The following is a 23,339-nucleotide window of genomic DNA, read 5'->3' as shown; positions in this document are numbered from 1 at the left end:
ACAGTAATGGTACTTAATTATGTTTCTTGGTGGAACAGCAACAAAACTTCTCAGGACATGGAAGCACTGGGTAAGTGTATTAATTTCTTACTAATGCTGTAATAAATTGCTAACTTAAAACAATAAAAATATTATTTTACAAATCAGTAGGTCAAAAGTCCAGTGCATGCCTCATGGGCTAAAAATCAAGGTGCTGCCAGGGACTGCATTCTTTCTGTGCAGGCTCTAGAGGTGAATGGTTTTCTTACTTTTTCCAGTTTCTAGAGATCACCCACTTTCCTTGGCATGTGGCTCTTTGTCTCCATCTTCAAAGCCAGAAGCATAGCATCTTTACATCTTTCTTCTTCCTTCTTTTGCTTATAAGGATCCTCATGATTACATTTGGGCCAATCAAATAATCCAGGGTAATTAACCCATCTCAAAATCTTTAACTCAGTCTTCAACATCCTTTTTGCCATGTAAAGTAACTTTTTTTTTGGTTCAAGTAACCTACTTCTTGCCTGTAAAGTAATTTATAGGTATGGAAGTAGGATTTTTGCTGCTGCTAAGTCGCTTCAGTCGTGTCTGACTCTGTGTGACCCCGTAGATGGCAGCCCACCAGGCTCCCCCATCCCTGGGATTCTCCAGGCAAGAACACTGGAGTGGGTTGCCATTTCCTTCTCCAGTGCATGAAAGTGAAAAGTGAAAGTGAAGTCACTCAGTCATGTCTGACTCCTAGAGACCCCATGGACTGCAGCGCACCAGGCTCCTCTGCCCATGGGATTTTCCAGGCAAGAGTACTGGAGTGGGGTGCCATTGCCTTCTCTGAGGATATTTGAGGGGGATGCTATTCAGCTGGCCATAGCAACTGACTGTCCATCTGACCCTGGAATACTATGCTTGTTACCAAACTGAACTTGGGTCCACTTGCCCAATGTACTGCAAAGCCAATCTACTGATGCCCAGGCTCCATTAGTGATGGGGGTTGCAGAAAGCCTGATTAGCCCATGGACAGTTTTCTGGTTGGTTGGCAGTGACATTTTAGGAATCTCAATCATCAACCTTTTTGTTCCAACCACTCTGGAATCTATGTGCTGGTGGTCAGCATGCAGCTAATGTCTTCCATCTGGTAGGAATTTTAGTATCTGCAAAACCACTTAAGGATAGGGCTCTGAATGTTATCTATAGCCCTTGAGGAGGAACTAAGGTTTCTTGACTTTGTTTTATGGCTATTCTTATTTTGCCTTGCTTGAATGTTTTCCTTTGTTTCTGCATTTTCTCACTTCTCTGGTTAAACTTGCTCTTTGGAACTTGCGGAAGGTGTAGGAGGCTGCAAGGGGGTGGTTCTTCCCCAGGAATACCCTGAGGATCCCTGACAAGGTCACTAACTTTAAAACCTGGACAGGACATTAGCCTGCCTTCTTCCCACTCTCTAGAGCGCCCTCCTGCCTCCAGCCTTCTGGGGTCCTTTCTGCATTAGGGTTCATGTTCTAAAGGAAACCAGTTCCCTTCATTTTGTCCAGTGCAGGAACAGGTTCTTGGTCACTGAGTCCCCAGGAGCCACTGTGTTTGCCACATTCACGCCCTATAGATTAGGTATCTTGCTTGGTTCTTATGGTGACTTTCAGGTATAGGAAGCGTGAGAAAAAATGATGAGTAAATATTTTCATAAAGAGTACTGCATATTGTGTGTGTGTGCTCACTCATGTCTGATTCTAATGTGACCCCATGGACCGTAGCCCACCAGGCCCCTCTGTCCATGGAATTTTCCAGGCAAGAATACTGGAGTGGGCTGCCATTTCCTCCTCCGGGGTATCTTCCCTACCTAAGGATCAGACCCATGTCTCCTGTCTCTCCTGCACTGCCCAGCAGATTCTTTACCACTTGAGCCACCTGAGAAGCCCTGTATATTAGGGATTGTTTAAAATGTTTTAGTTGTATTAGCTCATTTAATCTTCACAACACTTCTATGAGGAGAGTACTATTATTATTGCCATTTTGCATATAAGAAAATTGCAGATGAAAGAGATTAAGGAAATTGACAAAGTCTACTGAGTGAACAACAGAGTAGAGATTCAAACCTGTTCTGTCTGGCTCTGGAGTGCATGCTATACATTACTACACAGTGCATTGCCTTTCACAGTTATGTAACTAAAGCTTAAATTAAAAACACAAATACCACTATACTAAATTAAAGATGCTGTTGATGATGCTGAAGAGATGGAGAGTAGGAGGGGGAGTTAGGGGAATATTTGAGGAAAGCGTGAGCATGCACAGGAGGGAGGGAGCAGGAAGGAGAGAGAGAAGGACGGAGTTTCATAATCTGGGACACTGGGTAAGAGGCACTTTGTATATTGCACAAAGGCACCCATTAAGGAGTCCCTGGGGGCTAAAAATATAGCTCATTTGCATCCTGCTTCATCAGCCCAGAGGGGATATCTTTTTCCACTTGCACAAAGGTGCCATATAGGCCAGCAGCAACTGTGTTTGCAAGCTGTTGAGTATATATGAGCACATTTTTTTTTTTGACTAGAGAAATTGATTTATCTAATAGGTAGTATATTAAAAGCTTCCAGAAAATATATTTTTTAGCATTGGGACTGTTTGCTTCCCATCAGAATTCTGAAGGAAGTACTTAAGGGATACAAGCATTGACTAATTGTTATAACAAGGGGCTTCCCTGGTGGCTCAGATGGTAAAGAATCCACCTGCAATGCAGGAGACCCAGGTTCAGTCCCTGGGCTGGGAAGATCCCCTGGAGAAGGAAATGCCAACCCACTCCAATATTCTTGCCTGGAGAATTCCATGGAGAGAGGAGCCTGGCAGGCTATATATAGTTCATGGGGTTGCAAAGAGTCAGACACGACTGAACAACACACACCTTCACCTTAATGGTGCCCAAATAGCACTCTCCCATTCACCTGTGGGCTGCTGAACTCCTAACTTCTGCGAATTATTTCCTCTTCTGTCACCAAATGCTTACAGATCAAGGTTTAAAGTGGTTTCAGTTCAGTTCAGTTGCTCAGTCATGTCTGACTCTTTGAGACCCCATGAGTTGCAGCACGCCAGGCCTCCCTGTCCATCACCAACTCCTGGAGTTCACCAAGACTCACGTCCATCGAGTTGGTGATGCCATCCAGGCATCTCATCCTCTGTCGTCCCCTTCTCCTCCTGCCCCCAATCCCTCCCAACATCAGAGTCTTTTCCAATGAGTCAACTCTTCGCATGAGGTGGCCAAAGTACTGGAGTTTCAGCTTTAGCATCATTCCTTCCAAAGAAATCCCAGGGCTGATCTCCTTCAGAATGGACTGGTTGGATCTCCTTGCAGTCCAAGGGACTCTCAAGAGTCTTCTCCAACACCACAGTTCAAAAGCATCAATTCTTTGGTGCTCAGCTTTCTTCACAGTCCAACTCTCACATCCATACATGACCACTAGAAAAACCATAGCCTTGACTAGATGGACCTTTGTTGGCAAAGTAATGTCTCTGCTTTTGAATATGCTATCTAGATTGGTCATAACTTTCCTTCCAAGGAGTAGGCGTCTTTTAATTTCATGGCTGCAGTCACCATCTGCAGTGATTTTGGAGCCCCCAAAAATAAAGTCTGACACTGTTTCCATCAAGTGGTTTACCTAGGTCTAAAATTTTGTGATTTGATTCATTTTGTTGAAACATACATGGTTCTACAATGAGAGATGCTGTCTTCTTTCAAAGCCACGTTGAAATACCCTGGCAACTCTATAAGTGTTATTTGTGTACCTGCTTAGGCTGTTAGGTTTATCAGTTTCTTAACTAAAAGGTGTTCTGTGGAAATCACATTAATCATTCATTTGTAATGACTAGATAGTAGGAATCCAATAATCAGTGAATTTTAGTCCTGAAATATTAATTCTTAGTCACTCAGTAGTTAAAATATTTAACAACCTCATACTGGTGGTGCATTAAAGCTGCTCTTTAACACAATGATTGTTTTTGAAAATGCTTGGATGTGGTAAATAACTATTTCTATTGGAACTATTAGAATGAATCACAATTGGATTTTACAGAAATGTTTATAATGCATAGATATTTCTCATAATATGTTCCTAGGCAAGTGTTCTTCAAATAAAGCTGTTTTGCCCTCAAGAAATTTTTTCTGTGAATCAGCTTTATCTGATCTTAGTTAGATCAGTTACTTGTGCTTTTCCTTTTTCTTCCCTTTTTTTTCCCCCTTGTTTTTTGCTGCTTATTTCCAGGTGGCTTATAATAAGTGCTATGGACAATGTTTGTATCCCCCTGCCCACTTCAAATTCACATGTTGAAGTCTTAATCCCCAGTGTGATGAGGTGGAAGGACAGGGCACTAGATGGAGGCAGGTCTGCACTTGAATCCTGGTACTTCCCCCTGGGCTGTGGGGAGGCCTGGCGGGTCTTCTCTTAGTCTCTGTTTCCTCCGCCACTGACCAGCACATCCTCATAGACCCTGGAATCCCCAGCTCGTGGGCTCCTGATGCGTTGGGGACTTTGGTGATTAGGTCATGGTGGTAGAGCTCTTGTGAATGGAATCTTGCACTTGAAAGAAGAGACACAAGAGAGGTGTGATCTCTACCATGCGATAGAGAAAGTAGGTTCCATCTGAAAACCAGGGAGAGGGCCTTCATAAGATGAAAGGTCCTGGGCTCTCAGCCTCCAGAACAGTGAGAAGTAGATTTCTGTTGTTTGAGCCCCACAGTCTACAGTGTTTTGTTATAGCAGTCTGGACTAAGATAAGTAACTACAGTCATTGCTGCGGGCACTCTGTAAAAGCAGTCTGAACCTCTAGCCAAAATTTTGTTTGGATGTTAAGATGTTGTGCAGCAGGAGGGTATGAAAAGGTTTATTACTGGCATGAAGGGACTTTCTGGGGAGTTCAGGGCCAGACCCCAAGCTGGCCCAAAAATGGCTTAGGCGAACAAGGAAAGGAGACGGGCTTGGGTTTCTGTGGTATTTAGAGGTATAGAACCTGAGTGGGGCTCCTGCTAGAGGTTGAACTTCCCACTGGAGTCAAAGGAGGGGCCACTGGGGGCTTTAGTGTCGGCTTCACCAGCTGGGGCAAGAATGAGGAGAGGGGTGAGGCTTAAAAGCCAATAGCAATGGCTGTGTCTGCCCCTCTATTCCTGCCCTGCAACCTGGGGCAGGGCGAGGCAGGGCGAGGCAGGGGAGGTGAATCCGGAGGTTGGGACTGATGGATGCGCACTGCCACATGTACAATAGGTAGCTGGGGGGAGCTGCTGTACAGAGCAGAGAGCTCAGCTCAGGGCTCTGAGATAACCTGGGTGGGTGGGGTGAGGTTGGGGTGTGCATGAAGTTCAGGGGGAGGGAATATATGTACATGTAGAGTTAATTCACTTCATTGTACAGCAGAAACTAACACAACATTGTAAAGCAACTATACCTGCTCCTTCCCCCCAAAAAGAAAACTAACAGCAGTCAAACATCGAAGTATGAAGTCAGACTCTTTCTCCCAATCCTTGGAGAACCTAGCTATGCAGAGCAATTTTTAGCTTCTTTTATGTATTTATTTTCTTCTGGGAGGTGTATAAAAGCACCAAGTCCTAACCACTGGATCATCAGGGTATTCCCTTAACTTCTTTTAAAAGTATAAGTTACATACAGCATGGTCTGGTGGAAAAAGTAATTGCTGGTTGCTTGCTATGTCTATCAGGATTCCATGCAGTAAATATAATCCACTGTAGGTATTTAAAGCATGAGGGAGTTTAATGTCAGGGGTTCGATATGCATAAAATTGTTGGAGAAGCTGGAGAAACAGGTTTTAGGCTGGATCCCTGGAATGACTCCACGAAATATACAGAATTGCTCCCCTTGAAAGTACTGTTCTCGATGCTGCTAGACTACTATCCTGGAAGTAAGCAGCCTCTCTGAGCACTGCCTTTGCAACTGTCTCCATCATCCAAGAGACTGGGCGATGACACTGGACTGCTGCTGCCCTGAAACCTCACATGGTCTTGCTTGCCAGAAGCTCAAGCCAAGAGTCACAAGAAGTCAGCTTCTGCCTCTCTTCCATCGCTCCAAATCTCACATGAATGTTTGTAACTGATAGAAGCTAATTCACATCTGAGCCCTAGCTTGAGGTTTGCCCTGGTTAAGTGGGAGTTAACGGAAACAGTCTAGCCATTTCCCTCTCTCTGTGTGACCTGGGAGAAGAAGTGTTTGAATTTTACTTTTCTCTTCTACAAAATGGACCTCATACTTAAACTGAAAGGTATCCAAAGGATAGAAATCATGTAATTAAAATATCTAGTGTATTACAATTGGCCAAATAACCATATCTATTATTATGGCTATGTGTAACTATTTCAGAACTTTAGGAATCATTACACTGAAAGTCTTAATAAGCAGTTGCTTTATCTGAAAGCTTGTAATCCAACAATTTTCACTTCAAGATAGTCAGTGGGGATCATAAAGCCCAAGCACTAATTTTAGAGATAAATAATAGTAACATTACAATTTATAAACATTGGGATTCCACCTCATGCCTCCCTCCATTTAGTTATTAAAACATTGTTGTTGTTGTTTTTTTTTGATGTGGACCATTTTTAAGTCTTTATTGAATTTGTTACAGTATTGCTTCTGTTTTTATGTTTTGGTTTTCTGGCCACAAGGCATGTGAGATTTTTAGCTCCTTGACCAGGGATTGAACCCACACCTCCTGCATTGGAAGGCAAAGTCTTAACCACTGGACCATCATGGAAGATCCCCTCCCTGCAGTTGTGTATTTCCACATCATCAAGTCTACAACTCCAGATTGTTTTTACTGCTTCTTGTGCCAGACATTGTGTTACTGATCCTCTCCAGTTGGGTGGACTCCAACCTTGCCTGGAGCTGCAAGTGCCAGTTGAATGAGTGGGCAGAGAGGAGCAGAAACTGTATTTGCTGATTGAAGAATGGGAATGAGAGCGTGCTGTAAAGACACCTTCTCCCCAAAGGGAGGAAAGTTGGGGAGGTTTTGAGAGGTAAGGGGAACATATGTCTCTGGGGAAATGGGTGGTGATTTCCAGGAATAGCTAACATGTGTGCAGCCCCCTTGGTTCCCTCGGACACAGCACTGATTGTGTCTAACAAGATACATATCCCCTCTTTGGACTGAGATCTTGGCGTGGTAATGAAGCTAAGGCAACTTTCAGACCCTTCTTGATTTCCTCAACGTAGGCACTGCTCCTGCAGTTAGATTGAAACTGGTTCAGGGTGGTTGACTGTCATGTTTCCTTTGAGGTGTAACTGAGAAACATCTTTGACAAGCATCATTTATTTTGGAAGAAGAATAGACATAGGTTAAAGCAGAGACCTTTCAGCTCTCTGGGAGGTGTATGGCTGAGAATTGTACTTACTGGTAGGTATGTAGCAGAGAATAAACAGACTAGATTCTGCCCATTGGAGCTTTATAATCCAGTGGAACAGTAAAATAAAACATTAAATAAGTACTCAAAATGGAGATGCAGTTGCTGTGAAGGAAAACTGTGGGTTGCTGAGAAGGACAATAATAAGGAAAAATAGTGTTATTAGATTAACAAATAAAAATACAGAATGCCCAGGTAAACATGAATTTCAGAAAAACACTAAGAAACCTTTTAGCATAAATATGAAGCATTAAAAACTATTTGATCTTCATCTAGAATTCAAATTTAACTAGCTGTCCTGTATTTTATCTGGCAGTTCCAGGGAAAGCACTGATTTACGTGGGGCTGGTGATACAAGAAAGGCCTCATTGGAGATGTGAAAAATAAGCAGACTCAAAGAATAAAGGATCTGTATATTGACCAGTTGAAAAATGGTGGAAAGAGATTTCTAAGCCAAAGAAATAGTATGTGCAAAATCCCTAAGGTAGGAAAGAGCTTGGCACATATAAGGCCTGGAAATAATGTTAGTGTGGCTACAGTGAGTAAAGAAGAGAATGGCCTGGAACGGGATCCCAGAGGTAGGCGGGGGGGACCAGACAGAGAGTATGCTCACTCCAAGCACTGATTTAAAATTTTCACTTATAAAATAATTTTCAAACCATCTTACACAGAAGCTTACAGCACACAACATGTAAGGTTGAAGCCACTCCGCTCGAGGGTGGGGATGTGGGGTATTTTGAAGGTCCGACCCCTCCACCTGCTCGATAGTCTTCGCCCCCTTTTGTAGCCACTCTCAATGGAACTAAATGCTGTGAGATATTAGACCAGAATGTTCCCTGGAAATTGATACTCGGGGAGGAGAAATAATTTATTATGGTTTAGTGTTCATTCTCAAAGCCTCAGTTCTAAAAATTCACTGGCTAGCCATGGGAGGCTTCTAAAATTTCATCTCTCCAATTAAAATAATTTGAACTGCAGAAAATCAATTTAGTACTTTGTGTTTGCATTGATCAGAGTAAATTCAAATCAGTTTTACATTTTTAAAATGAGCTCCTCCCAGTCCTCTTTGTTAGGAAATCAGTCCTTGCCACTGCAAGAATTAAGAGTATTTAAATTCCAAAGAGAGTCTCCTTGACTGTCCCCAGCTCAAGGCAAGTCATCCCTAAGGAGGAAGGAAGCTAAGGTTTCTTGAGCTTGGATTGAGTATTATGACACCAGGCACAGGTGGGGTGCTTTACATAATGTCACGTTCTCCCTCTTACAGATGAAAACTGGAGGCTCAGAGTGGTGAAGCGACTCCTTTAAGGTTGCCATTTGATTGGGCCTGGGGACAGAATTTGAGTTCAGGCTTGTTTGACTGCAAAACTATTGGTTCAGAAACTGGCCCCCCATACATGGAGGGCAAGGAAAGGAGAGAGAGGCAGCCATTTCACACTGGGAGGTGGCAAGTTTAACAAGCTTGTCTTGGTTGGCTGTGAGACAAGTAGATCTCAACAGCCACCTGAGTGTGTACACTCAGTCACTCAGTCCTGTCTGCTCTGTGACCTCATGGACTATAGCCTGCCAGGCTCCTCTGTCCATGGAATTTCCTAGCAAGAATACTGGAGTGGGTTGCCATTTCATTCTCCGGGGGATCTTCCTGACCCACGGATTGAACCTGCATCTCTTGTATCTCCTGCATTGGCAGGTGGATTCTTTACCACTGAACCACCTGGAAAGTCCACACCCATTTGCCAGAATCTTAAAAAAAACGTTGATATAGAAGCCTTAACAGGGCACAGTCACGTACAACATCCACATGGTCTCAGCAACATATCACTGTCTCAAGCCTTTGTCCTTGAAATCTGCTCCCATTGTGAGAACAGTGAGCAGAATGTACCTTCCAAAGACAAAGGAGGGGGCTGAGAGCCTTTGATCCCCTGGGTCTAACATGAGATCAACTGTCAGTCGGGTACCTTCTATGACCTCCTCCAACCCAGAGCCTGCGTCATTGTTTGAGTGAGGGCTGACGTGAATTTGGGAGGGTGAGTCACCAAAAGTGATTTTGGCTCGTGTTTATAGACAATATTTCAGTCTTTGTCACTTTCAGTCCTCAGTCAATTTCTTCTGACTCACTTGTAAGAGAATTAACATTTAAGTTTTAAAACAAGTTGTCAGTTTTGCCTGTGAAGTTTTTAATTTCCTCTACTCCTCTGAGGTGTCAGTCATCTGCCTTCCTGTAGGAGAGTTTTGTCTTTTGCCTCCAGATCTATTGGATTTCTTGTAGTGATGGGATAAACAATATCATTAATTCATGACTATACGGCAGTTCAAAAAGCATTTTCACTTTTTGTTAGACTTAGAACATTTCAAAGTATTGAGCAAAGAATTTTAAATGCTACATATTATTTCAAAACAGCAGATATCTATTACTATTATTATTATGTTCAGGAAGAAAGAGAAAAACAGAAAATGCCAGCGTGAAAGAGAAAAAAACATGTATATTAAAGAGAAAATAGGACAGAATTTTTTCCCTTCCGATGATTATCCTTAAAAGTTAGTCAAGAGAAGTAACTGGTTGAATGAAGTAGCACCTAGGATAATATTTCCAATAAACACTTGCTCCGAGTCATGGGTTCCCAAGATTACTGTGGGTGAGAATATGATGCCCACAGAGTTTGCTGGAGTAAATTTATGACCATAGTTTAAAATGCAGGGTAAAGTCTAAAAAGGAGAGTCTATCTAAGAATGGTTAAAATGTTTCCCTTCTGGTGTTCCCTCTGACAAATGGGTGATTGGCCAAGTGTCCCATTCAAAAGGACTCTGAAACCAAGTCTCAGCTAAAAAGAATGCATCAAGATTGGTCAGCAATGTCTGTCATGGCTAAATGATGGACTGTTTCATGTCACATGTGAAAGTCAACTATAAACTGGGTATTATAAGAGATTGGATAGGTCCCTGGTGGCTCAGACAGTAAAGAATCTGCCTACAATGCAGGAGACCCTGGTTTGATCCCTGGGTAGAGAAGATCCCCTGGAGAAGGGAATGGCTACCCACCCCAGTATTCCTGCCTGGAGAATGCCGTGAACAGAGACTGGTGGGTTACAGTTCCATGGGCTCGCAAAGAGTCGGATATGACTGAGCAACTAACTAACACTGCCAGCTTAAAGGCAAATGCACAGGCAATGTTTAATAAATTATTTCAAACTTTTTTTTTTTTGCCAAATACTTTTTAAAGAATAAGTTGGCAAAGAACTTGTCTTTCTCCTTAGTATTAAAGGTAGAAAAATAAATTCTGGTCACTCTTGAGTTCTAAATAATTGGTTTAACTTATTAAAATTTTATAGCAGTTGATAGAGAAGCAAATGTATAAACAAATAAACTAAGAAACAATTAACAACCTCATTCAACAGAGCTTGGGTGCAAAGCAAACTGGAGACTTGTTTGTGCAATTCTCGTGGCAAAGCCGGGAACATAATAATGGATAAAATGGAGAAAAAGAAAGACTGAAAAGGATGGAACCCAAAGGGTAAAAACAACAGAAATTTGTTTTTCAAACTGTGAGGAGGAGAGTAGTATATGCTGAAATTTAGAGCTCAAACTATTGCAGGACAAAATGACTTAATTAGGAGCACCCAGTCATTCGCTGCTCAGAGTGGACGAGAGACACAGATAAATAACTGCATCTTTTAAAATTTATTTTTTATTAAGTTATGGTTGATTTACAATATGGTGATAGCTTTTGAAGGGGAGATGGAACAGGGGAAAGGACAAATTAGGAATATAGGATTAATAGAACTGCTTCTTAATCTGTTACATTTTCTGGGAAAATTCAATTATGGTAGATGATAATTCTCTGTATATATTTGTCTTATATTTATATATATTATAATAATATAAATGTAGTTTATATAAATGTATGTCATTGTTCATATTATCTTTCGAAAATCATAAGGTATATGCTTTATTTTTAACATAAAAAAATTTCTCTATATGAATTCATGCCAGAATTATGGCTGAGCAACATTCCATTGTATATGTGCACCGCCTCTTCTCTGTCCATCCATCTGTCAATGGACGCTTAGGTGGTTTCCATGCCTTGGCCACTGATAATAGTGCTGCTATGAACATAGGGGCGCTTGCATCTTTTTGAATTATAGCTCTGTCTGGGAATATGCCCAGGAGTGGCATTGCTGGATCACATGGTAATTCTGTTTTTAGTTTTCTGAGGAACCTCCATACTGTTTTCTATAGTGGTGTACCAATTAGACCCCCCACCAACAGTGTAGGAGGGTTCCCTTCTCCCTACATCCTCTCCTGCTGCTGTGTCACTTCAGTCGTGTCCGACTCTGTGCGACCCCATAGATGGCAGCCCACCAGGCTCCCCATTCTCTGGGATTTCCAGGCAAGAACACTGGAGTGGGTTGCCATTTCCTTCTCCAATGCATGAAAGTGAGGAGTGAAAGTGAAGTTGCTCAGTCATGTCCGACTCCTAGCGACCCCATGGACTGCAGCCTACCAGGCTCCTCTATCCATGGGATTTTCCAGGCAAGAGTACTGGAGTGGGGTGCCATTGCCTTCTCCAGCATTTGTTATTTGTAGACTTTTTAATGACGGCCACTCTGACTGCTGTGAGGTGGTACTTCATTGTAGTTTTGATTGAATGACAATGTTTTAAAGCAGCATGTTCGTGGCAATTTATCAGCACCACGTCAGAAAACTGGTACACTCAGTTAAAAGGGGAACACATCGTTTTAATGATCTACATTTGTAGTAATGTGTTAGAGCAGCCACAAGAAACTGAGTTTAAAAGAGGAAAAAAGCTGAACATTTCTTCCTTCAATAAAGTCTCCCCAGCCTATGTGATCTTTCCCTGACACATACTCCCCAGCACCTCAGATTTGTTTGGTAATGTTCATTCATTGTCTCTTTCAAATGTCTTATTACCTGTGTATCCCAGGTGCCCAGCAAAATAAATGGCACATAGTGGGGCTCAGTGAATATTTGTTAAATGGCCAAATGGGATTCAAGACTAGAGTCATTAGGGTGGTGAAAGTTGGGTTGTGACTCATGCAGCTGGTAGGGTAGGGTTCTTTGGGGCGGGATGGGGTGGGGGAATGGGGCACAAGCAGTTAACACCATGTATCCTACATGTACCTGTGAAGACAATTGGAAACAAAATGTGAACTGCTTAATCATTTCGGCAAATGAATTGCCTATAGCTATTAAAATTACAAACATGTGTAACTTTTGATTGAGCAGACCCCTTCTTGGGAATTAGCAGGATATAAGAATATATGAACAGGGCTCTTATTGCAAGATTGTTCATGGTATAAAACCCTGAAATAAGTAAATACATAATATTAGAAAAATGACTGAAGCAATCATGGCATATCCATACTATAGGATAATATGCAGCCATTAAAAATTTAAATAGAGATATAATAACTGATTTGGACGACTAGTCGTAAGATATTGTTAACTAGGTGAGCAAGGTGAGCAAGATGAGGAAGAGCATTTGTTATAAGATTCTTTATCTGTCTATCTATCTATATATATGCCCACATGGATGACTCTGAGTATGGATAATAAAAAAAATCTTATATAGATACATATATCACCTGAATTATTAATAAGGACAGTGTTATAGGAGCAGTGATGTAGTTGGGAGATAGAGGAGGAAGTGAAATAAATTAAAAAGCAGAAGACCACAAAGGCAAATAAGCTGTCATCAGTTAATGAGTTCATATAAATTTATATTTATATATAGACATTTAAGAGGATACATACAAAATGATTTTTTTATCAAGGTATAATTGACATATAACATTATATTAGCTTCAGGTGTACAACATAATGATTTGATATTTGTATATATTGTGAAATGATTACCACAATAATTCTACCAAATGTCTGTTACCATAAGCAGATACAAATTTGTTGATGTTGTTGTTTAGGTAATGGCTTTCAAGCAGGAAAGAAGGTTTGAAATAATATTGTAGAAAGTTGTTGTTAGGAAAAAATAAATGTGTTATGGTCCTGGTATTTTGAGATTTTGCAATAAATCAGTTCTAAGCAGGAGACAGGGCCAGCTGTGTGGTACATCTAGACTTCAGCCAGATTAGTAGGAGCGCTGGATTGCTTTGGTGAGGAAGTGTGCACTGAGTAGGCCTCCTGTATACACAGTCCCAACCACATGGCCTAGGGCTGTAGCCATCAGCTCTGATCTACCCCAGCAAGGAGACTGACCCTCCATCCGCCCTAACCCAGGAAGCCAAATCTACTCAAATCCAGACTTGGGTTAGGGTTGGGTGCAAGTGTCTAAAATTATCTAGATTGTTTCACCTACCATATGCATCTTGCTTTTCATTTTCAAAATATTTATTATTTATTTATGGATTAACTGTTGATGTCCATTCTCCACTCTTCTATACACACGTCTCTGAGAAAAGGCACTTAAAACTCACTGTTACATCCTCAGAATTTAGTGTGGTGCCTGTACTTAGTGAAACTTGAAGAATATTTGTTGAAGGTTCATCAACATATCTTTTCTGTATTGGAAAATACATAAGGTAGTGGTAATTACGTTTTTGTTGTTGCTATGCACATACTTGAGACTTGAATGAAAGCTATGAAACTTCTGGACTTTCCTGGTGGCTCAGTGGCAAAGAATCCACCTGCCAGGAGATGTGGAAGATCCCCTGGAGAAGGAAATGGCAAGCTTGGAAATCCTATGAACAGAGGAGCCTGGCAGGCTACAGTCCAGGGGGTTACAAGAGTCAGACATGACTTAGCGACTAAACAACAACAGCAGCAATGAAACTTCTTCCCAGAAAATTCAGAATTTTGTCACATTTCCTGGAGATTCATTGACTCCCTAAAGCCCATTCATGTGGGGTTCATCATTTCAAAATTATGTTAATTCCACATTTTAAACAGCAGATGTTAACTTTTATGGAGTACTTACTATTTGTCAGACTTTGAGAGAGCATGAAGTATTGCAATTAATCCTCATAGCTCTAGGAGGTAAGTCCTGTTTTTACTTTTCAAACAGATGAATAGTCAATTTAAGAGAGACCGACTGACTTACCCAAGCTCACAGAGCTAATTAGTAGTACATAGCCAGGGCTCAAACCAAGATCTTTTTGTATTTTAGCCTGAGTTTGCACTCCTATCCACTGAAAACCATCTGCCTATTCTTTGTTTCCACCATGGTGAGCGATGGAGTTATCCAGTGAAGACAGTTAATCTCCCCTAGTAAGAGTCTGAGATGATGATATTAGCTGGCTTGAGCTCCTGACGTGATGTGAGCAAAGTTTCCTTGATCAAACAGGACAGGCTGTTCTCCCAGCAGCACTCTTGATGCTCAGAGTCTCCATTCCTGCTGCACTTGTTTAGCAATTGGCAGAGCTGTGACTCCAAATTATCTTGCACATGTTTCAAACCATTTAAATTGTCATTGTAGGATTTTGCCTATTAGCAAAGTAGCATCCCCTGAATACTGATTATGTAAAGTAGCACAATTGTCTGGTGATAGGAAAGCGGTGACTTCTTGAATGCAGTCCAGCAGTGTGGCTGCTCCTTTCCAGTGAGATGTAAGGAACTTGCTTCTTCAATATTCTTTGTGTAATTAGATAGAGTCAGGGGGTATTCATATTTTACCACGTGTTGATAGAAAAATAAATAGGCACAGTATTTTGAAAAATACTTAATTGCACATCTAAATGTCCTTTGTCATTGAGGCTAAAGAAGAGTATAACATGCTTTGTGTCTTTTTCAGCCCTTTTCTTGCATGACATCTTCATCAGAGATTGAGGGAACCCAAGAACACTAAATATACTCTTGGCATGGAATTTAGCTCTTAGCTGGTGCCAGGGTGGGGAATGGGGAAAGTACTCCTGGTTAAATCTGGAGCCATTAGCATGCTGGTGTTTGATCAACTGAGTTACTCACTTTTAAGCTTCATCATTTTCACATCTAAAGTAATTTTGGTCAGTAAGAGAAAATTACACTCATTATATCGAAATGCAAATACATGTTTAGAAAGCATGTGGTTTGGAAGACAAATGTGATACAATCCCAACACTAACGCCTCATTAGGGGCATTTGCACATACCTCTGTTTCTATCTTTTAGCTCTTTATAATCATCATAATGTCATGCCTCCCTCCAGGGAATCAGGAGATATATTTATTTTTGTTGTTCTTCCCACAGGCAAGAAGTGGAGCTTTCTCATCCCTATGTTTTGACTTCTTGCTTCCTGTGCCAGTGAATATATAATCAGATACAATTGTGCCTGAAATCATGCAGAAATCCTAGGTAACACTCCCAGAGAGAACCAGATCTCAAAATTAGGAAACAACCTCCTTTAGGATTCCTTTAGAATTACACCTTCACTGATCTTTAATGAGGGATCCTTAAAGGCATGACTAAAGTGAACTTGTTTGCAGTAGCTTAAAAATGGTTGCAAATTCTCTATTACCCTGACCACTGAGAGGTGGAAGCTACATTATCTCCCTGGAATCTCTGTTCACCTTGTGATTTACCTGACCAATTCAGAGAAAATGACACTCTGAGACTCTCAAAGCAATATCATAAGAAGTCTTGCAGCTTCTGCCCTCATCTCTCGGGACACTCTTTCTAAGTGCCTTGAATTGTGATTTAAGAAGTCTGCATGACAGGGCGCTCACGCTGGTGCACTGGGACAGCCCTGAGGAAGGGAATGGGGAGGGAGGTGGGAGGGGGGTTCAGGATGGGGGATGCATGTACACCCATGGCTGATTCATGTCGATGTGTGGTGGCAACTACTACAATATTGTAAAGTAATTAGCCTCCGATTAAAACAAATAAATAAAAAAAAAGAAAAGAAGTCTGGCTACTCTGAGATCACGTGTTGGTCTCCCCATGAGACTCCCAACCTTCCAGCCATTCCTGTCACTGCACGAGTTTTTTGATTTGTTTTCATTTCAATGTAGGTTTTATTGTTGTTCAGGTATAGTTTGGGACTTTCCTGGTGGTCCAGTGGTTGAGAATCCGCCTGTCAATTCAGGGGGCGTAGGTTCCATCCCTGATCTGAGAAGATTCCACACGTCGCAGGGCACCCAAGCCTGAGCGCCACTGCTACCCGAGCCCGCGAGCCGCAGCTACTGAGTTCATGCGCTGCAACTGTGGAAGGCTGTGCACCCTAGACCCGTGCCCTGAAACAGAAGCCACCAGGACAAGGAGTAGCCTCTGCTCGCTGCAGCTAGGGAAAGCCGGCATGCAGCACCAAAGACCCAGTACAGCCAAAGATAAATAAATAAAAATTAAGAAGAGATAGTTTGTTCATAATTTCTGATGAATCATAATTTGATTCATAATTTCTGAAAAGAAAGGGCATGCCTGGCCACACAGGACCACCTGAGGAAGCACTGGAGTTGATAAGAAGGCAGAGAAGTAAGGCGCAAACGTGGGCTAGGGACAGGGAAACTGACTAATTTGAGTAATTTCAGCAGCCTTCCATGGATGGGTTGGACCCTCCTTGTCTGGTACCTGACTGTGGGGTGATTAAAACAGAGCAATATGAACTTTGAGCGTACATTCTCTATGAGAACCCCATAAAGGGAGTGAGTGAAATTGCTCAGTCATGTCCGACTCTTTGCGACCCCATGGTCTGTAGCCTACCAGGCTCCTCCATCCACGGAATTCTCCAGGCAAGAGTACTGGACTGGGTTGCCATTTCCTTCTCCAGGGGATCTTCCCGACCCAGGGATCGAACCCAGGTCTCCTGCGTTGTAGACAGACACTTTACCATCTGAGCCACCGCTAGGGACTAAAGATTTTTGATTTATTGGTTAGTATATGAAAGGTACTCGTGCTATCTTTAGGAATTTGGCTAGCCCTGAGAGAGGCAGTCTCTCCCTGGTCAACAAAACCCCAGATGCCAAAGCATCAAGAATATAAAAAATAAGAACTTGTATTAATACAACCAGAAATGTGAGTGAAGCCATCTTACCCTCCAGACATGCCTATCTGCCATCTGAATACTGGTGGGAGAACTCCATCAGTGCCATATGTCCCTCAAGAAACACCCAGCTGAGCCTTGTCTCAATTCCTGACCTACACATTTATAGGGTGCTGTACAAATGTCATTCTTTTCATCTGCTGAGTCTGGGGTGGTTTGCTATGTTAGCTAACTAGGATATTGCGCCACAACTTTTTTATTTTTTTAACATTTAATTTGGCTGTATGTGGTCTTAGTTATGGAATGTGGGTCTAGTACCCAGACCAGGGGTTGAACCCAGGTCCGTTGCATTCGGAGCACAAAGTCTTAGCCACTGGACCACGAGGGAGATCCCTGCATCACAACTTTAGAGCAGTTTTACTTTCTGTCCCAATCATCAGAAATCTGTTAGAATGAGTATTCATTCTTGACCAATGCCAAAAGTCAGCAAAATTTTGACTAAAGTCAATTTCCTTTTATCTTTCTGCAGAATTCCGCTTGGATAATATGATTAATCACATTTCTTTTAGCTATTTGGATGAGCAGAAACACCACATACACAATATAAAATAACACAGGTGAATACTAGAATGACTTCCAGGTTTCTAGGTTATAAAGCTACAACATTTTCAAGCTTAAGGAAGTAGTTATTCATATATTTTTCAAACTGATTCTGCCAAAAGTTAGGGAGGTTAATGGGGAGGGGCTTCCAGCTGATATTAACATAAACGGCTGTAAGGATAAATGATAACATTGCACAATATGAGGCTACATAGTGAAAACTGAAGAAAACCAATACCATCTCTATGTCCATACAGATTAATTCCAGAGGGTATTACGCTTCTCCCCAACAGTTCTTGCTTGGCTGGCTTGAGAGTGCCTGCATTTCCCTGTCCTATACCTGGAGTTTAATATGCACTCATCTCTTTTCCATTCCAGGAGGGATATGTAATGAAAATCTCCATATTAGTCATCAGCTGTCAACACTGACAAATTTCAATTACCATCCTTTGGTAGCAGTTCACACTAGAGAAGGAAATCAGGGAAGACACGCTGGGATAGCACACTTGTGACAGATCTATTTTAATTGCCTTTCTTATATCCACATTTAACCTCTGTCATTTTGACAAGAGAAAGAAACTCACAGAGGAGGTAACTTTTTCTGCCCGTGCTAAAGCAGGGTGGGATAGGGAAAGAAGAGATGGTAACACGTATCAATATATATAGACTGGCATTGATTGCTACAGATGCTTTCCTTCCCCTATGAGGCCTGCGGTGGTAACTTTCTGCTTATCAAAATACTTTGCATTTAATCGGCTGTCTGGATGGATGCTCCTGCTGATCATCCATAAATTATTCATCAATTAAAAAGACTTGGCACAATCTTTTTTTTTTTTTGCTTCATTTTCTGAGAGATGAATTTTCAAGAGCCCATAGTGGGAGTTGTCCTTAGTGAGTTCTCATCTCTTCTCATTCCTCCCAACAATACTGCTCATTTAGCCTTTTGATTGCAGCTTGATGGCTGCGTCCAAGGCTGCCTCTGCCGTGAGGGATCCTGTTGGAGCTCTGCTGTTTTGTTCTCCCTTCTTTCTTTCCCTTTAATCCTAAGAGACCGAAGTGCATTTCTTGAAATAAAGAGAAAATGCTTTTTTTTTAAATCATTTATTTCCTATGTTATGATTAGCTAAACCACCATAATATCAGTTTAATCTGTTTAGCCATTAAATAGCCATGTATAACCTATTTTTTATTTTTTTATATTTATTATTTTTTTATTTTTATATAAATTTATTTACTTTAATTGGAGGTTAATTACTTTACAATATTGTATTGGTTCTGCCATACATCAACATGAATCCGCCACAGGTATACACGTGTTCCCCATCCCGAACCCCCCTCCCTCCTCCCTCCCCGTACCATCCCTCTGGGTCATCCCAGTGCACCAGCCCCAAGGATCCAGTGTCATGCATTGAACCTGGACTGGCAATTGAAAAATGAGACCTGTTAAAAATCATTGATGGCCTTTGGTTTTTCACAGATCCATTTCTCATGAGATTTTTCACTGTGGGTTCTATTCCATGGGTGATCTGGTTTCTGTTATAATCCAGTCAAAATGAAACCAAGGTATCTTTCTATAATAATAATTTGGTAATGTCTATTGGCCCTTACTAGACTTACCAATGGATTACAAGGTTATTTATTTCAATCATCAGATAACCCCTGTGAGGTACATACTGTTATTATCCATTTGTTGCATGTGAGAAATAAGCTCAGAGGTTTTTAAGTAGATCTCTCATGGTTATACTAGAGAAGGCAATGGCACCCCATTCCAGTACTCTTGCCTGGAAAATCCCATGGACAGAGGAGCCTGGTGGGCTGCAGTCCATGGGGTCGCTAAGAGTCAGACACGACTGAAGCGACTTAGCAGCAGCAGCAGCTCATGGTTACACAGCTAAAAAGTAGTGAACCTGGGATTCGTTCTCAGGGAGTCTGACTTCAGAATCCGATTCCCAGTTTCTCTGCTGCACTACTCACTGGGAGTCCTGTGTGCAATGTTTTATCATTTATTAATATTAATATTATTGTTATTTATTTTAGTCATTGTTACTGCCCTATAGAAGGATAGTATCCTCCTGGGGGCTTACAAGTTCATTATTGTTTTGAAAACTAGAAAGAAAGGATAATGTGGTTTCATCTATCTCAGGAAAAAAAAATCAGAAGAGCTAAGCTACATTTCCTAAAGAATTGACAGCCAGAGACAAGGACAATAGATATGAGAAAATCAGTAAAGGAGTTGATGAAGGCATTTCTGAATTTAGGGATGAGTAACACCAGGAGTGAACATGGAGCCAGATGGACCCACGTAGCACCGAGACACTGGGTATCAGTGGCTTCCCAGGAGTCATTTTCTAGATATGAAACCACAGCTTTAGCTTTGATACTTTCTGTCTTCTATCTCCTCTTTTCTCCATTTAGTTCTTGGTCAAGCTCTATCCAGAGTATTCTAAGAGTTGTGTTCACACTTGTGAACTGTATGATAAGGGAAGACACGTCACTTCTTCTAGAGATTCTTTAAAGTTTTTGGATATACCACAAAGCATATGGGATCTTAGTTCCCAGACCAGTGATTGAACCCTTGCCCCCTGCACTGGAAGCACTGAGTCTTAACCACTGGACCACCACGGAAGTTCAAGACGCGTCATTTCTTAATTCTCATCCTTAAACTAATGCAACAAAAACTGTGCAAGCTGTCGTGCAAATTGGCACCATCCTCCTGAATCTTTCAGGGTGTCCAATGGCTGTTCCTTTCTCCAGGAGGACTCTGAGAAATAAGTTGTGAGTATGGCTCAGACGGTAAAGTGTCTGTCTACAATTTGAGAGACCTGGGTTCCATCCCTGGGTTGGGAAGATTCCCTGGAGAAGAAAATGGCAACCCACTCCAGTACTCTTGCCTTGAAAATCCCATGCACGGAGGAGCTTGGTGCAGGCTACAATCCATGGGGTCGCAAAGAGTTGGGCAGGACTGAGCGACTTCACTTTCACTTTCAAGGTGGTAACGAAGTTTCAGTTTTGCGAAGGCGGTTAAGACAGGAGAGAGAGAGCAGGCACAGCTGTGGCTGCCTGGCCAGGAATGGTGCAGAAGGAGGCAAATTACAATCAGTTATAAATCAGAGTGGAATTGAGAGGGGTTAAGGAGGTAATTAAATTCTTTTTTCTGAATAGAGAGTGCAGCCTGAAAGTTGAAAGAATGGCCTTGGTGGAATTTAATAGAACTCCTCCAAATGATTAAAAGGATAAACCCCACCATTTGATGGAGTGTTCCTTTATAAATGCAAGCGAAGCAGAACCTGCCCAGGGTATGTGAATTAACTGTGCTCATTTATAAAATGCCTTATATTTAAGAGAATGTGTATGACAAGCTGAAGACAAATCTATGAATATATTTAGTTTTGCGAGTGCCAAGATTTCTTACCCTTCTTTAGGAAATATCCCAAATGAGGTATAATGCATCTCTGGAAATATCAGGACTCATTAAATGCTTGCTGCTTTGTATAACCAAGGAGTCTACTTAAGTAGGATTGCCCATAGAATGATTAATATGTTAGCACGGATTCAAGTTATAGATATCATATATAACAGTTATCCCTGCCTTGGTGGGGGGGTGTTATGACACATATATCATGTAGTTCTCGAGAACCTGGCATTAGGGCCTTGAGGAGGGGCTTACCTTTATGACATGCATGTTATATATTAGGAAATTTTTGGTTTCTGAAAATTATTTTATTGACCTCTCAAAATGATTTTGTCCATAAGGTGTCATTGGTTCTTTTGCGTATGTGAGTAACCTGAGGTTCAGAGAACTGAGTAAAATAGTCATAGGTCATAAAGCTGTAATTGTGAAAACTGAGTTTAAATTCTAGATCACTGACCTTTAAAGTGAATACTTTTTATTATTATGTCATGCTGTCTTACAAAATAGTATAGGTACTTCCTGCACATATTAACAGTAGGCACTTAATAAATATTTGTTGTGTGAACTATGAAGAATCAAACCATCCATGGATTTGAAATTTCATTAAGAGAAGTAAAGTGAAATAAGATACAAATAAAAGCAATGTGAATATTATTAAAATGATAGATGCAAACATATAGACGTAATAATGTTTATAGAAACTCAGTAGTAAATGCTACTATTGAAGTATAATATTTATCAAGGGACTCTTCTCAGATTCAAAGAGAAAACTTTGCTTTTTAAAATGTGCAGTTCTTAATTAAAATCTCCTCTCCACATCTTCTTACCAATCCCTTCAGAAAAACATGCTACAGTGTTTCAATATTATATACACAAAGGTACCTAAAAGCCTACTTATTCTGCAGTAATTTTGTCCTGGCACATTTTCCTTTCAGTAATAAGGTAAATTAAACCCATCTTCAGGTGATTTTTTTTGACAGCCTACACAGGCAACTGTAAAGTCCTCCCAGTGAAAATGTCCTCAAGGGAAATACTCTCCTTAGGTCTTCAAGAACATTTCAGGACTGTTCTCAGGAGCAAACGTCTCATTCAGGTACGGCGTGCTTGACCTTGATAACAGCATCTGGGGATTCTGAATGTGGAGCCATGTGATCTCCCAGAGGCCACGCTCTACTGCTGACTGTGTGTTGACTCTTATCTTTGTGAGTCCTGGAAAAAAAAAAAAAAAAGGCAGAAATGGCTTTTGAGTCAGTTAGTTTGGTTAGAAGGGCCCCAGAAGACCAGTTTGGATGACAGGAAAGTCAACCCATAGCTACTCTGTTTGGGATGATTTAATTAAGGCGCTTCAGTTGGCATCTACATAATGTAAAATGAATTCCATCAAATTGCAGGGAAGCATGTTAAATTGAAATCTTGCCCCTTACTCTTAATTACCATATGAAAAACTTGCTATTTGTTTAATAATAAATAATCTCATTCTAGACTATTTCCAAATCATTTTCCAGGTGCTCCCACTTTATTATTTGTTCTTAAAACTTTTGTTTCCTAACTGGAAGTTTTGAGACCACTAAAATAAATTGGAAAATTATAGCATGCAAAAATATTCAATATTCAGTGAAATGAATATGTGTAAAACACTTAATCCTTGTAACAATCCTATGAGTTAATTACTCTACCATCTGTATTTTACAGATGAGAAAACAAAGTCTCAGAAGCTTGAAATAAATTTTCCAAGGTTATACTTGTGGCAGACGGTGAAATCAAGTTTCAAACCCAGACTTGTATTGTTTCAAAATCCCATGCTTACCCAATGAATCTGTATTATCATCCTTCAGTTTCTGTGGGAAAGCCATGCCCTCACATTAATTATCACTTTTATCATGTTTCATCAGCTTGTGTCCATTGTACTTAACAACCATTTATTGAGGGACTGTTATATGCAGGTTATTAGAGACTCATACAAGACACAGTGTTCTCACTCTTCAGGGTATTTTTTTTCTTTTCACAAACTGAAATTTGGTGTGAAATATCATTATGGTCCTTTTTAGCATC

At 41.0% G+C, this 23,339-nt stretch overlaps 1 long non-coding RNA gene across 5 annotated transcripts in view; it reads left to right on the top strand.

Annotated features, from left to right (window-relative positions):
* Positions 1-23,339, top strand: part of LOC147363898 (uncharacterized) — a 293,279-nt gene that overhangs the window by 249,014 nt on the left and 20,926 nt on the right. For 2 of the 5 annotated variants that reach the window (XR_015133899.1, XR_015133896.1), the window contains one exon: positions 6,620-6,970. The exons of 2 other annotated variants lie outside the window; for them this stretch is intronic. This is a non-coding gene — a long non-coding RNA (uncharacterized LOC147363898). Of the gene's footprint in view, positions 1-6,619; positions 6,971-15,546; positions 15,677-23,339 lie in introns of those variants that run through there. One more of the 5 variants, XR_015133897.1, reaches the window with a different exon arrangement.

The sequence above is a fragment of the Bos grunniens genome, chromosome 10 (assembly GCF_055505025.1).
Source record: "Bos grunniens cultivar Pamir isolate PY7600 chromosome 10, Bosgru_T2T1.0, whole genome shotgun sequence".
NCBI lineage: Eukaryota > Metazoa > Chordata > Mammalia > Artiodactyla > Bovidae > Bos > Bos grunniens.
The sequence above is the reverse complement of the archived record's forward strand: the minus strand, read 5'-3'. Positions and strand labels throughout refer to the sequence as shown.